Raw genomic sequence first — 12,154 nt, forward strand, 5'->3', positions numbered from 1 at the left:
GATCGTGTTCCTGCTTCATGTGAACCCCGTGAACCTTCAGAGATAGAGGTTTGGTTTGCTGTGTATAACACAATGCTGCAGGAGGCAACACAGACAAGAGCATGACTCAGAGAATTCAAAGTCACGTAACAGACCAGTAATATGGAAACTATACAGTGATAACACAGGTGCAGCAAAATATCACATGGAATTGTTGAGATTTATGTATAAACATTCAAAACAACACGGATTGGAGACAAAGTGCTTTACAATCATGGCAAAGCTAAAACAACACAAGCACAGTGGATACAAGGTCAGATGTACAAAATAAAAACACAGTGAGATGTATAGAAGATAAATTAACAGAACATATGTAAAGTAAAAACAATAATACAGAATCATAACAGAGACTCAAACTGAGGTAAGAGCAAGATTCAAATGAAGCACTTAAAACTAGATTTAAAGATTTAGATGTGTGGCAGCAGCAGAAAGCCTCCTTCAGTTTTTACATGGGGACAGAGAGGGACCTGGGAACAGAATACACAAACAGGAGATAACTATTCAGGTGAAGAATATTCAGTCGTTGAGGAAGTAGCTCAGAAGTACTCAGAAACTCACTTAAAAAGCTTTTTAACGCATTTTTAAACTTCGTACATAGTCTACCGCAACACTATAATGACGCCGAAAAGCTAAAGTCCCACTTGTTGTACATGGCAGCTTGAGGTGTTTGATACTCGATAATTGTGGTATAAACAATTGCAGCGTTGTGGCTTTGTCTACACTACTTACTTCCACTGCTATTTGTCTGAACAGACACACAAAAATGACTACGAGCATGCTAGGTATGGATGGTGATAAAATCAACTATCAACTATCGAACTCAGACTTAGCAGTGCCAAACAGACGTAGAGACACTGATGCATTGCACAAAGCAACAGTGGGGAAAAGTGAAGTCAACTGTGATCTGGAAGTTATTCGTAAAATATTGTTTGTTTCTGTGATTTAAAACACAGTTTGTGGATGAGACCCAATGCAGAGTGAAAAGATTGTTTTGCAAAAAGTGTTGAAAGGGCGACAGAGTGTTCTGGTCTGGTGTTCTACTTATATATTGTTTCACTGCTTTATGTCAATGCTTTGTTGTTGTGTTCTGTGTCTGGCAAGGTGTCCTTCAGTTCTTTGAGATGCATCATTACCATTGTAAACTGAACACTGTCAGAAATTTGTCCTGCAGCCTTTTTATTTAATGGCCATCTTGAAAGGGGTCGCCTGAAAGTCATATTTTCAGCAGCCAAGCCGATGACTCTTAAGGACAAGCGTCTGTCCAAATATGAAAATCTGCTGCTCATATAACTAAAGGTTGTCATTAGAGGAGACGCTCCAGGAAAATTAAGTTATGAGACAGTCGATTGCCTCCTTCTCTTCTTCTTCTTGTGCTCTTACTCATTATTCTTGCTCTGAAAGGCCCCTCAGCGCCACATGGCTGCTAGCTCTGCACTCGCTTTATTACACAACCTTCAAAATCAGACTCATCGGTTTAGCAGCTCGGCTTCACTCAGCTCGGCTTCACTCAGCTCTTTGCATAACAACTACAAGTTCGAGTTCAAGTTTGACTTAGTCAGACATTTTAAATATTGAAAAAGAGGAGGATGCATAATTTACCTTTGTCATACAACTGCTGCTTCTGGAATTTAGAGATGGACGACATGACAGCTCACTATAAACTGGCTGCAGCATGGGCCCTAAACCCGCCTCCTCCATGTTAGTGAATAGGACATGGACCAAAGTACATTCTTCTCAGAGATATCATATTCATGTCTTCAGTTGGTTATAATTTCTTACTCATGAAAAGAGGGTGAAACGTCAAGATTGACAGCTGAGACTGACTCACGATTGGTCGAACACGCTTACCGATGTGACCTTGCTAACATTAGCCTGACGTGAAGCTATTGAATTGAGGAATTGTGCTTTTTATTGCAATTTTTTGATGTATAAGTAGGAGATTATGACATTTCTTGTTACAGATGTCACATGGTCTGACTTTAGTGTCTACTCTTCATCTCTTTAGTAGCAGTCCTTATCTGCAGCCTCTATCTGAGCCTCCCTCCTGTACTTAGTGACCGGGCCTGTTGTCAGTATAGTGACCTGTGACTTGTAACCCTATCAGATGCAGCCGACTAATTGCACACTAACCCAACCCCGGGTGTCTGTAACCGCATTCTGTAATTGTGAGCCCAGAGGCAGCTACAAACACAGTGATTGGCGCTCCAGCCTGCCATTAAGTATTAATGACAACACCAGACCCTCGCTGTTCCATTGGCCTTCTGGCACTCAACATTAACTCTGTAGATACTGTACAGTACACTCAATATCACGACCTCCTGACCTACTGTATCGTCTACATGCTTAGCAGGAGAAAACCTTGATGAGGCCTGTGATTTTATCAGAAGGTAATTTTGCTATAAAACAGATTGAAACTATTTCTTTCATTAACGGATGTATAAAAATAGTCATTTTTTTCTTAAAAATTATAATTGAATTCAATCACGAAATGAGGCCTCGGGACATTCACATCCAACACAGACACCCCCAGGGACCATGGTGCCCGAGTTGAAGTGATAACTGCTATTTTGTCCGGTTTTTGAAACATGAGTAAAAAGCAAACGAGTCAATCTCAACATGGCTACTTTGAAATTCGGATTATACACAAGAGATAGGCCGTGGAATCCATGAAAACAAACAATATCCTGGAAAGCTATGAATAAATATACACTTCAATTCGCGTCTCACAACTGCTTGGCTGCCAGCGGGAGAGCGGCGAACACACGACAAGATCTGTCTCTGGCATGCTCTACTAATAATTTAACATAAGTGAAGAAGGGAGGAGAAGTCGCAATCAGTAATCAGTCATCACTTTCCACAGGAAAGGAAGGGGTGGGGGGGGCGTAGGAGGGCAGGGTGTCCATTTACTCACCCACTGCTCTGGGAGAGATTGAAGCGATGTGACAAACACCACGAGGGGAAGAGGAGAAAAAAGAGCTTGGAGCAAGAAGAGGGCTCTGGAGAGAGAGAGAGAGAGAGGGGGGGGAGATACTGGGGGAGATACTGGGGGAGACCCTTCACACAGGGTGCAAACATGGCCTCCCTCATCTGCCCTCACCCACTTCCAGGGGTGGATGTCGTGTCATCTCCACGTTAGTGTACATGACCACCGTCAGTGCTGCAGATCAAGTTCATCCCCGACATGTGGAGCGTCTCCACAGGACATGAGAACGCCGTCTGAAGACATGTCCCTTATCCTCTGTGTGTTATCTGATGTGCTGTGTGTGGTCTGATAAGGACACATTTTGTGATTCTATAGCACATGTGAAGCAGAGGGCTTGTGTATTTCTTTAATACATGTTGACATATGTACAGTAATCTTTGATACAACAGCATGGTTACACAAGCTGAAATAAAGGACTAGCTCACACACTTTCTTTGCCATTTAACACAGATAGATCCAATTTGATTCGGTAAGATTTTGATTATTTCCTGACATTTCTTGTCTCGCTGATGAAACATGCTCTGGGTATAAACAATAAATAGCAGGTCTTAATATTGAGTCGTAATCCGACTATTCTTTATAATACAGGAATAGAATTGGAATATTCTCTTAGCAATTTATGTAAATATCATAATCCAAATAATTATTATTTATAAATGATTGATAGGAACAATGACCTTTTAGTGAAGCCCAGTCATGCAGAGAATTATGTTCATATTGGACGATTCCCCACCTCCCAGTCGAGGTTCAGAGCCACTGCAGGAGGCAGAGTGAGAACGAGGACGGTGGGTTTCTAGATCTGGTTTAATGCTGGAGATTAAAGTTGGAATTCTGTCATAAACTATAACCCCCGTTTTAACCATGCCCATGTCATACAGCAACACCTTCCTTTTCTATAGCAACTCTACCTCAGGTTTTACAGAAGGTTCCGCATTGACACTAATGTCTGATGAGGGTTGTTGTCACAGTCGCTCTGTAAGAACCTGCTTCACCCACTCAAAACACGATGCAGGTTTTTTTATTGGTGCCAGAGGACACGTGTGACACATGTACTTCAGAGGTTATGTAACCACCGTCCCTGCTGTGGCAAGTTTACATACATTAGTCAGCTATACGTGACCATGTGATTATGATGTTAGACTGACTCTATGAATAGTTACGTGGTATTACACAATATATGTGAACTTAAGTAAATTATGTCATTGACTTACTTGTGCAAGGTAAAATTTTAAGGAGGAGAATTTGCAGTGCAGGCAGAAGTCGAGCTCCTCTGGTAGGTTGTAGGCTGCGTAAACATAACGTTCCTTAGCAAGCGTTCATTTCCAGCAAGCGTTTTAGTTTAATCTGTCTTTGACACGGCTGCACATCCACTCCAACATCTTTAAAATAACAAATTATGTTATGAAAAGGAAATTACAACAGCAGCATGTCTGGATAATCCACAGACCTCGCCATCAAGTTTTTATTGGACCTACGAGTGCTCTGTGTGTATGTGGGTCATCCAGATTAATGTCAAACGGGAAAACTTGTTATTATTTTTACTTCGGCCGGTTCTTGTTCTGTTTTGATTGGCACTTGTCCGTTTGTTTGTCTGTCATCAGTGTCCAAAACTACTGATCTGCTTTTCATGAAACTCTGTGGAGGCGCTGAGCTGTATAAATAGACGACCCCAGGATTTTTGTAATTCACCTTCTCTAACATGACAAGGTGTTAGCCTTGGCGGAAGTGAGTACTCCCAGCATGCTCCTTAGTTTTGTGACCCCCACAAACACTTAAAGAACTGGGGCAGAGGCCCAACAAGACGGAAAGAAAGAAAGAAAGATCTGCGTAATCTACGTGATCCGACCTTTCAAGTAAATTAATCTTGAGCAGATATCTAATCTCCAAAGTCATTAACCTTCTCTCAAACTCATAAACACAACTTTTCATCTGAATAGGACTCATAAAGGTCACCATGTGGTTGTAATTAGAAAAACATTCCTTCAAAATCACATCCTTTGCTTGAATTTTTTATTCTTGTGAATCACCTCTTGTTAAATAGTCTTTGCTCAAAGATCATTTGGCTGTTTGCCTCTCGCCGGTGCAGACGTGAGCTCAGCGTTTCACCGTCTGCAGCCTCTGAATGTGTGATTTTTAGGGAGAGGAGGAGAAATGAATACAAATGCATTTGTGTGCGTCACTACAATCCCAACAGATAGCATCCAGTCTGGGTTAGAGCCTCGGACTTGTGAGGGAAACCTGCTGGATGCTTCGCAGAACTCCTCCATCCCATTTACAGTGGCTTGGATCAGAGAGCTGAAGCCCTTCCAACCCTGGTTCAGTTGCTCTGTCACCACCAGCACATTAGTTGTTGATGCACTGGGCAGCTACCAAGTGTGGAAGCACATTAGTGCTCTAATGCGAAGCAGGCCGCCGCTGAAAAAGAGCAGACATGCTCAGTAAATCCTCTCTGGGTGAGTGAACCTGATGTTTCTATATGTGGCCTGACAATGAATAAATTATCCCGTCATTTTCGTGTGTTTCCATCGCTGACACAGACTTTGATTTGGCACCAGACGTGAATCCATTTACAGCAGTTGCACAATTAGAGGGCGCGTCCTGAATTATTAATGGCAATTACTTACATTAGTATCATCATTATTATTCAGTTAGCTTTAGTTAAGAGGTTAGCGCGGTAAGTGGTTGAGTGCACAAAGAATGTAACTCTGGACAGCTTTGTCACGTGGGCGCCGATCATCATCAGACGGAGGAGGACGCGTCACTTCCCAGTTGGCAATAAATCAACGGAACACAAATAAATACACAACTACGTAGAATGTGTTGCTACATAACAACAACAACGGGCTGTGATGTATTCCCACTGGTAGTAAGTGCATAGAGATGTGTGGGTGCTGTAAGTGCTTCTCTAGATGTGCTTACTATATAATAACTCAATGTGACTCAGTCTAGTATTTACAGTATGTACTGGTACTTTGCTTGACAAAGTTATGTAAGGAATTACAACCTATGTTGACATGATTACATGACTGTATATAAAGGATATCATGAATTATCGTGGATTACGTGGGTTCACTTCTTAATCGCCCTCTGGTGGCTGGTGGAGGTATCAGTCATAAACCCCACCTCCTCCATGTTAAGGGAGGGGACATGGACGGAGGTAAAAAGTGCACGTGTAAGATGGTTTCATAAGAATTTGACGAGGGCCCAACAGAGATGGGTGGAGCCTCTCTAAGACATCTTGTTTGAACACATTCAAGAGCATGACTGTATTTCTATTTCCTACTTTTCCGACATGAGCTTTTCTGGACACTTTGAAGTTTTGTACCCTGATTTTTATTTTTTCACTCACTGAAAGAAACTGAGCCTGTCTACAATGAATCAGCCGGCAGTGGAAGGTGTAGATTCCACAAGAGCTTGTTTCAGTTTACAGTTTAATCGAATTGGGGAGTGAACTGATCCCGCCTCTGCTGAGGAGCTGCTGCTCAGTTTCAAGTGATTTGGGGGATAAAGTAACTGTAACTCTCCCTGCTCTTTGCATAAAAGGGCCCCAGCACAGCGTGGACAACCTTATATAAGCCGGAGTGGGGCGGTGCAGCGACGCAGTGTCCCCCTCACTCATCACGGAGATACAACGTGACTTAGGGCTGTTTGCTGACAGAAGAAATATGAGTTTTCTCTTTAAGATATAAATGACACAACAAACTTAACAGGTTTGAGGTCCTGAGGGTCCAGAGGGGACAAACACTGGATTACGTATACTGTATACTCATGTTAACAATGTTAATTTAAAAAGAGCAGTGGACTCAGTGACTTTGAGTCAGTCCTGCCACAGGGTTGTCACTGGAGACGTCAAGAGCTGCGAGAATGACTGTGCTCGGTTTGGCTCAATCGTTCTGCTCTGACTTACCGATGGGACTCGATACCAGCGGGGACTGCAAAGCTGTGCAAACACTAAATGTCAGTAACGGTTTCATCTCATCGTCTTCATCTTCACCATTTTTGTTTCCCGTTTGTAGTATAAAGCTAAAACACTCACCAGAAGGGAGCTGTGTTATTTTTTTAAAACACAGGGATGTACCCTGAGGTTGTAAGATCGCAAACTTCAAAACGTGGGCAGCTCTAAGTCTGTAGCTTATATGCGACTGTACATGCTGAAGAGTTACCTCATGCAACAAGTGACCTGTTACTGACACAAACATAAATTGGATGCCTGCCCTCACATCATGCATTAATTAAGCTCATAAACTTTCTCTACATTTCTCAATTTACACCTGAACCCACCTGGAGTAAGCTTGTACTGTTTTGATGATGCTATCTCTTTGTATTTTCCTATGAGTGAACGTTCCCTGGAAATCCTGTGTGCATTGTATTTTACGCGCACTTGAGAAGCACCTTGTAAATCTGCTCTTGATGGCTTCCCCCGAGATAAGGTTGACTTAATTACTCACAAATGGCGAAAAGCAATGAGGTCTCGATTAGGAGAGCGGCTCTTATCTGCTGTCGAGTGTTGTTTTGTAGAGCATAATTATAAAAGAAGGAGAGAAAGAGAGTCTGCGAGACTGAGCTCCTCGGTTCTAATGAAGGAAACTTTGTTGATTTGTTAAAGTCTTTGGCTTTAGTAAGTGGACCCAAATGAGCAGCAAACTTTAATGAACACAGCAGTGCTGCACTAAAGTGAATTTTAATATATTCTTTGTTTTGTAATCATTGTTACTGTATTAAAGGAATTGAATAGATTAAATATTATAGAGGCACAAGGGACAGCAAAGCACATACACCTCCATAACGCCATCAACAACTCATTAGACTCAAAACAAACAAACACATGGTGCTTCAGGGTGTCACTTTGTTTTATCAGTCACTTCCAGCAGGGGGAACATTCATCCATCCGTTATCTATACCACTTATCCAAGGATGCAAGTGTATCATAGAACCAACGTACAGAGACAAGCAACTATTCACATTCACATTCATACCTACATTAGTTTAGGAAAGAGGTAGGAAGTCAACACAGGGAGAACGCGGAAACTCAGACCAGGATTCGAATTGGGGAACCACCTCGGTAGCTTTTTTTAAAAGCATCTTACCGTTCGATAATGCAAGCATTTTAGCATTAGTTGCACGTAATCAATCCTCTGTAGATCCCTTGTCAGGTCCGTAGCTTTCATATGCATTTTCTTTTAATCTGAAAACTGAAAGCAAAGAGTTTAATTATTCCATTTGTTCTAAACAGTTGAAGTTGGAGATAAAGCTAAAAACAACTTTGACGGAAGCAAAAATCGCAACCGGCTAAAAACCAACCCTGTTCCAGAAACTTTAATGATGGACAGTTTCGAAGTCAGTGTGTAAATGTGAGGTTGTATTTATTTTAAACGTGTGACTGGTACAAACTGAGTCTACAGGCGGAGGAGTCCTCGGCTGTTATTGGTTGAGAAGGCTTTTGCTTCTCTGGATCTAAAGGAGCAACATGTGAGAAAGTTGATAGAGGCGACTCTCACTGCTGCTCCTGCTCCGTTCACATGACCAGCGAATGTTTACCTTTTCGAACGTCTGCTTAATGCTCCGCAGCCTCAATGGAAAGTTGAGTGCCTGCCTGACTCACTAAACAAAACATGACTTTGTGTTTGTTAGACTTCTTAATCCAGCGCGGGCGGGCTGGAGTCAGACCAAATAAAATAGTACACAGTAGTGAGATCTGAATCCTTTCCTACTGATTCGGTTCCAGAGTACAAATATAGGCTGGGGTGTAAAGTCCCAGATAAACTCAGACGAACCAACTCCTGGGAGGTTTATTTGATCAGAAGTGTGAAATCACTTCTCTATCTTTTCCTCTCTCAATGGAAAAACTCCTATAATCTCATGTCCTGCTTCTGTATTGAATTATGTGCCTCTTCTACAACCCAGAGCTTTTAGTGCGGGCTGGATACGGCCGCTCGGTTAATGTCATAATCCTTCCAGTGGAAATTTGAGATTAACTGAGATGTGTCATAGTGTTCCAGACAATAAATACGTGTTACAACCCCATCAATGCTGTAAATGTCAAGAGGAGGTGCAGTAAATTGCTGAAGTTATTGGCTCTTTTAAAAGACAAGTGTGACATTATTCTTTATGTCAATGTGATGCACATAACATACTTTAACAACTGCATATTGTAGCTTTTAACACGTCACTAAAACTGAAGTAAATAATGCATTTGTTGAGGACCACTTTCTGCAGATCATTAATACACATATAGTTCTCTCGTGAGTATTTATGGCTACATAACGGTGTATGTGGGACTTGAGTTCATCCTAACGAAAGATATGTCACCAGTAGAGTAATGTTTTAATCGCCTTTGGATGACAATGTACAGATGAATACGGAAAATCCGTCTGTGACTCTCAGTAAGGCAAAGATGAAACAGGTTGATTGGTTGAAAAAAAAACACCAAGAAAATACAGCAACAATACAAACCAATAAGTTAAAAACTGGGTGAACAGCTTCTATATTTCTCCTGCCACAGGTTCATAAAGATTTCTTACATTTCTCATGACAGCATAAGAATTCTCTAACTAGATGTTTTGCTAGGTTTCATGTGCTGTGCTATTTTCCATGTGTTCACTTGCACCATCGTCCATGAAGTTGTTACCATCCACGCAGACAGTCAGACCTCATAGGTTCAGCAGTTGTGCACATACCCTCTCTCTCAAGCACGAACTTCCCACTCCCTCATAGAATTGAATGGAAATTGTTTCAGTAGTTTTTGCTCAGTCCTGCTGACTAACAAACAAACAGTGAGGTGCTAACTGACCTAAACATAGATACCGGTTTGGTTAAACCAAAAAACACACAAGGAGAAGATAAGATAAAGAAAATTAAGGTGATGAGAAAATGAATAGAAACAGACCAATGAGGGGAGCAAATGCTGCACGCTGATATGAGATTGAATATTTTGATTTTCCACATTTGTGTAAACAGTGAGCTAAATCCAAACTGTCATCAAAACCTTTTCTCTCGATCTGAGACCGTGTTCGTTAGTTGCAAGTGACCGAGGCAAAGGGGAAAATGAAATATGTAAAGTGTCTGTGTGTGTGTGGAGTATACAAATGAGACTGCCTCTTAAATAAGGCTCCAACACTGTTTCTCTCCTCGTGACCTGAAAAGGAAAGGTATTGCAAATGTGTTCGGGGGTGCAGACAGTTGAGATGTGAGTCCAGGAACAATGCTCGTGGAAAAAAAGGTTACGGGTATTGTGCCTCTTTGTTTTTGCAGTGGAGAATGTTATGGAAACTTAAGCTTTGCAAGGAACGTTGAGGATGTGTAGAAATATTTTTAATTAGACTAGTCTGGTTGAAATTGTTTTGAAAAGGTTGTAATTAAAAGTCAGTTAGGACGTCACATCCACGGAAGCTTCTATTCCTCTCGCTGCTGTAACTCAAATCAATCTCTCATTAATGGAATTCTTTCTTCAGTCTTGTTCAGCATGTTCCTGCATTTTGTTTTCCATATTTTATGATAAATTGACGTCCAGCAATTTACTATTTAACAGATGAATCCACAGCTCCCATGAAAGTTTATAGCTTGACAGGATTTTGTCCTGAACCATAGTTGTTTTTCCTGCACTTGTCTTCCACCACGCGGTTTCACAGGACCAGCACAATAATGGCCATTTTTCATAAATGCATTATTCAGTGATGTTACTGAGGTCTTCATGCATCACAAACTGGGTTATTTTCAAGCTCTTCTTCATCAACACTCAAGAGATTCCAAATAAACCCACACATGTGCCAATAAACACTAAATCTGCTCAGAGACAAAAAATGATAATGTCTGCCGCAGTTCATTGGCTATGTGAGCACTAATCTAAAAAAAGAATCCATATGAGCCGTTTCCCAACGAAATGCCTCGAAGGAAATTACGGTAAATTTGTGGGTAAAGACACTAATGCAAAGCCATTGATACATTTTCCTCAATAATGGCAAATTGTCTGCGTTGGTTTATTGGAGCTCATTATGTGTACATTAGTAAATGTGTGTGTCTGTGTCCTCACATGTTTTGCATTTTGAACTCGGATTTAATCCTATTGATAAACAGTGGAGCGGCACAGAACCACAGAAGTGTGATGATTTCTACGTAACCTACAAAACCAAGACAGCTGAGCTCGCTGTGCTAAAGTTAGCGTCAGAAAACTGATGTCTGAAAAAGTACCATTCGAAGCTCAAGGCCCAAAAAACGAAATTGCAACCAGCGTCTGTTGCTATAAAAAGCCAAAACGCAGCCAGTCACATGACCGCGGTGGAGAAGTTCTCCCCGAGGATCACACAATGTCACCAAAAGTGGCTCTCACACACACTTCTCTCCGACTGGTGGGGGTGTTATACCAGCTGGATGAGTGTTGATTATCTGCCCAAAGCACTGAGCTGTCTCCCCGGTGCCTGGAGAGCTCATGGAGCCTCAGCTCTTTTCTACCTCGGTATAAGTCTGTGTCACAATAAAGAAAATCTTTCCACATCAAGCACGGTAGGCTCCTCAGCCGCGTGGAAAGCGTATAAACACCGAGGTGAGAGGTGAGAAGCTATTACTGCTCACAGAACAAACGGGAGAGCTTTCATCGCCGTCCTTATCATAACAACCTGAAGTGATTTTTCTCACAAGTCGCTGGCTCCTGACGGCTCCGACCGTCCAGAGAGTGGGACAGTGTTGAATGCTTTGGTAACCGCGGTGTTGTATTAGCCTAACGCTTCTCCAACTGGCTCCGAGCGCTGGAATGATTCGGTCCGACAGCGCCAAGAGACTGCTGCTCGCCCGGCTTATGCAGAGTCTCCCCGGGGAATTTGTTTTCCAATTTGTTTCCAGCATCTGCTTAATCTCTCAACAAGCCAACCTGGATGAAGTGGACTGTCACACACTGGGGCGTAATGATAATAACAATAACAGTGATAGGTGAGTTGTGTTTACCCCCGAGGGCCGCGATCTGAACGCGAGCTTATGAGTACACATTTAATATCTGTACAAAAAAAAGTGCCCCGTGACAACCTTGGGCTAAAAAACAGGCTGCTAACCTATTTTTCTCTGGAATAATCTCAATATCACGGCTGTCAGAGGGGAAACGTCTGCTCCTGATCTACATGCTGATGTGTGGGGGGCGGAAAA

The 12,154-nt window shown here is 42.0% G+C and overlaps 1 protein-coding gene across 2 annotated transcripts in view; it reads left to right on the plus strand.

Annotated features, from left to right (window-relative positions):
- Window positions 1-12,154, plus strand: part of kcnk3a (potassium channel, subfamily K, member 3a) — a 30,148-nt gene that overhangs the window by 335 nt on the left and 17,659 nt on the right. The gene's annotated exons all lie outside the window — the stretch shown is intronic.

This window comes from Limanda limanda, chromosome 18 (assembly GCF_963576545.1).
Source record: "Limanda limanda chromosome 18, fLimLim1.1, whole genome shotgun sequence".
Classification (NCBI taxonomy): domain Eukaryota; kingdom Metazoa; phylum Chordata; class Actinopteri; order Pleuronectiformes; family Pleuronectidae; genus Limanda; species Limanda limanda.